General features: G+C 39.1%; 1 long non-coding RNA gene across 1 annotated transcript; it reads left to right on the top strand.

Annotated features, from left to right (window-relative positions):
* Nucleotides 1–1,539: 1,539 nt before the first annotated feature.
* On the top strand, nucleotides 1,540–3,687 carry LOC113898807. Its single transcript, XR_003512744.1, has 2 exons — nucleotides 1,540–1,835; nucleotides 2,563–3,687. It is a non-coding gene; the product is annotated as an uncharacterized LOC113898807 (long non-coding RNA).
* Nucleotides 3,688–4,293: the final 606 nt, after the last annotated feature.

Below are 4,293 nucleotides of genomic sequence, written 5' to 3'. Positions count from 1 at the left end.
AGAAACACAGTTGTAAAGTAACATATTCTTCTTTTTATTTATTCTACTTGGGATTAGGTGGGCTTTGCCACTCAATAAACTGTCTCATGAGTTCTGGGAAATTCTCAGTCATGTGTTCAAATACTGCTTCTGCCTCATTGTCTTCCCACTTTCTTTCAGGAGCTCTTGTTTAACATGTCAGACATATTTCTGCCTTCCGTGTTTCTTAGCATCTATTCCTTACTTTGCAAATGTTTCTGTTCCCTAGGCTTCAATTTTAGACTCCAGGGATTGGCAGATCACTGCCTGTGGTTCACATCTGTCCCCTCGCCTACTTTTGTCAATAAATTTCTGTTGGAACACAGACACACCTTTTTGTTTACATATTGTCTGTGACAGGGTAGTTGTGACAGAGTCTATATGCCTTTCAAGCCTAAAATATTTATTCTCTGGCTTTTTTACAGAAAAAAACTTGCTGCCCCTTTATAGATAACTTATTTTCCAGTTCACAAACTCTTTCTTCATCTCTGTTCTCCTGTTAAAATGGTCTACTGAGTGTTTCACTTTGATTACTGTACTTTTTATATCACATGGATCCTTATACATTTGGCAGGTCATTTTTTCACAGTTTCTTGTCCCTGATATTACTTTCAAACTTTTCTTTTATGTGTTTAAATATAGATTCTGTAGTTTTGATAGATTAAATATGTAAACATTCTGAATGTCTGATAAACTGAAGTCCTTACAAGTCTGTTTCTGTAGTTCATTTTCTGTGTGCTTTCTTTAATTGCACATTGCTCATTATTCTTGAAAAAACCACCGATAGAGATTCCTTGAGGCTCCCCCAAAAGTGTGTTTTTCTAAAGAGAATTTACTTTTGTTCTGTGTTGTGCTGAAACCAAATTCTTTGCAGTTCCCTGGGCTGCCCAAGCTGCAAACTCATGTCAGTGCTGGTTCATGGTGATGATGTCTCAGGTAATTTTTTCTTGGCTTATTTTTCCTTTTGCTAAAAAAATGAGTGATATATTGGAGAAATTCTGCAGTAGACTATATGATCTTTAATGGCAAGAGTGAGTCTCTTTCATGGTTGTTTTTGCCACCCTGCACAGTGCCTGGCCTAATAATTTTTTAATGAATGAATAAATAAATAAATAGATTATGTTGATTAAATTTACAAAATAGTTCTCAACTCTGTGTCTTCACCTCTTTCCCACTCTCATAATCCTAGTTCATGTCCTAATCATTTTTTGTCTGGACTATTGCAATGTAACATCCCAAATAGTGGTTTTCAGTCAAGAGTGGACTTCAGAATCTATGGGATGTGTTAAAAAATGCACGGTTTTTAAAAATCTGGGGGTAAGTTGAGAAAATCTATAATTTAAATTATTCTGCATGTAATTCTAATATGTGAAAGACACCCTATGCCAACTTGTCTTATCTCTTTTATATCCATCCTCCATATAATCCAACATGGGACTCTGACTACTCTGCTCTCCTACAAAATCCCCACAGTGGTTCTCTGCTGCCCACAGAATAAAATCTAAGCTATTTAGCACTGTTTGCAAGGCCCTCCATCCCCGTTTTGTACTTATCCTCTGGCGACACTCAAATTCATGCAATACTTCTCATGTACCATCTTGTTATCCATGTCTTGTTTTTGTGCATTCCATTCTCTGTGCCCTTTTACAAATATTCCTTTACTGACTTATTTCTACTTGTCTTTCAGGACCCAGCTCAACTCCAGGAAGCCTCCCCATACTAGAAGGCTGAGTTTAGTGCTCCTTCTTCATGCTCTTCTGCTTAATCAGTTTTGTAACCAACTCTGTCACACTGAAAGTATGATCTTGCATCTGACTGTGAGTTCATCAAACGACTTGAGTTGCTTATCTTTGTTAGTCTAGCATAGTTTTTAGAATACAGTAGGAATTTAGTATATATTTTTTGCCCAGAGTATAATATAGAATCACTATATACTTATTGAACTGAACTGTCTCAATTTTCCATTTTAAAATCAGGTATATCTGGGAACGTGGGCAATGTCACCTCTGGAGCTCTTTAAATTCACAATATTTGTGATTATTTTTACTAATAAAATTCAGTTGCTCCCAGTTGTGTGAGGGAGAAGAGATACAATCTAGGGATTAAAATACACATCCCAACTGAAATAGGAAACAAAGTAATTTTCAAATGAGAAAGCAGAAATGAAGTAATTAAGCATCGGGAATCTGCAATCTCAGGAATGGGTATTGTGCAAAGGCTGATTTCCTTACATGGGTTGCTTGGATAAGGGAGGCTCATTCTGTCTACAGAAGTCTGGGCCCCTTTCCCATCCCTCAGATCTGCCTAACTTCTTGAGAAGGCCTCTCAGGGAGATAATGAATATCAAATCTTCCCTCCTAGATAAGATGGTGCTGAAGAAACAACCAGGAATCATGGGCTTGTGTGTGGGTCCCAGGGAAAGCAGGCAGAGAGTGGAAGATGGACAGAGGTTTTGACTTTCTGGCATATAAGAGGTTTTTGCTTCTTCTGCTATGAAACTGGTGTAACTTAATTTCCTGATATTATTCACTCCCTGCTGTCTAGGATTAATCTGGATTTCCCCAAACAATCCCAAATGACAAGACTGATCAAGTCTTCTGCGATTTCACTGGATAGGATCAGAAGGATCCTAGAGTATACTCAGAGCTGGCCGCGTCATAGCTGGCTGCCATGTTCTTCTTAGGACATCTTGCTCAGAAGTTGGGACTGTCATCTCATGCTGGCACCATGACATCCTCCTCAGTTTTTATAGCCTTCTAACCAGCGTCAGTCTCAGAACTATGGTCCCATCAGTAAGTACTCAGTAAATGAACGTTGATATGGTTAATGATCATAAAATGGAAGAAAACATGTTGGGTTTTTTTTGGCGCTGTCTCAAATAGCTGTAATCTCCATCCTGTACTAGAAAATAATAACAACAAAAAGAATACAAAGATTATCAGAGAACAAAGAGGTGGCGGAGATAGTATGTCACTCAGGAACCTGCAAAGGGAGACAGCTGCTGTGGAATTCCATTATCTTCGCAAGACCTGTTGCCCTTGAAGGGAGATGATGGCTGATGTCAGCTTTAAAACCATGGCAAGGTCAGTTTGCCAATAAAAGGCTGGAAAAGAAAAGGGAGGGGAGACAGAGCATCCTTGGCAAAAACTAATCTGACACATTGATGAATCAGCGAAGGCTTCTATGTACAGAGCTGCTCTTCTACACAGATTCTTTGGATTCCTGGGAACTGCTAGATGCCAAACTGAAAAAAAAATCTCTCTTCTAACAGGATCCATCACTTGTGATCAAGCTGCTAACTGGTAGCTGCATAAAATAGCAGAGGGAGGATTCGTAAACTGAAGAACTGGGTTCAAATGACTGTGCCATTTCCGGCTGTGGGTTCTTAGGCAGGACAGTAAACCTCTGTGAGTATGGCTTTCTTATAGGTAAAACACAAGTAAAGTAGGCAAGATTATAGCGATAAATACCAGTGATTAGAATTAATTTCACTATTGGATGTGAAGGTGTATTTTCACATCCAGATGATCATGGGTTGAGGAAATCCTGTCTTTGAATGGGTCGAGGTGGAGAACAAAGTGCCGATGCTGCTGCCAATGAATAAAGCTATTTCCAAGCCCCCTTCCTCCCACCTCACCAAGAACATGCTAATAAATTCAGACTTATGCAGACTGATGTCAGGGCCTGCATTCATTAGCCAATTTAAATCATTTTGTATCTTAAAATAATTATGGCATTTGCAGCACTGTTTTCCAACACATTCGAGGTCTAAAGCGAAATGCCCCAAAGACAACCACATGTGATCCTTGCATTGATTTTACATTTTTAATGAACTTCCCTGTTCCTGGAGCTCTATTGGCATTCCCCCAGCAGCCCAGGTTCTGTTTCATGTTCCTTCATGGATACAGAGGGCAGCCTGTCTGTTTCCTCATCTGCACATGCATTTTAACTTCATCAGAAGTCAGAGGACATGGAGAAGTTATTTCTTCTTGAAAGGTTTATCTTCCGACTTCAAATTACCAACCGTAAACATCTGGTTAAAAAAAAAATCTAAATACAAGGAAATAGCTATATGTGTTTGTTTTTCCACTAAAGGAAGTGGTGTAAGATTTGCCCTGGACTTTGGAGACTTTAGAGACTGAGAGTAACATCCCTTTCCTGAATCCGCCATTCCTATACTGTTCTTTATATTCAGAAAATAGTATTAGAAAGAAAAGCAGGGGGCAAACATCCCTGACTTCATCCAGACTGAACAACCCCAGGGGTGTGAGCCAT

Source organism: Bos indicus x Bos taurus, chromosome 9, assembly GCF_003369695.1.
Source record: "Bos indicus x Bos taurus breed Angus x Brahman F1 hybrid chromosome 9, Bos_hybrid_MaternalHap_v2.0, whole genome shotgun sequence".
NCBI lineage: Eukaryota > Metazoa > Chordata > Mammalia > Artiodactyla > Bovidae > Bos > Bos indicus x Bos taurus.
This window is presented reverse-complemented; position numbering and strand designations above follow the sequence as displayed.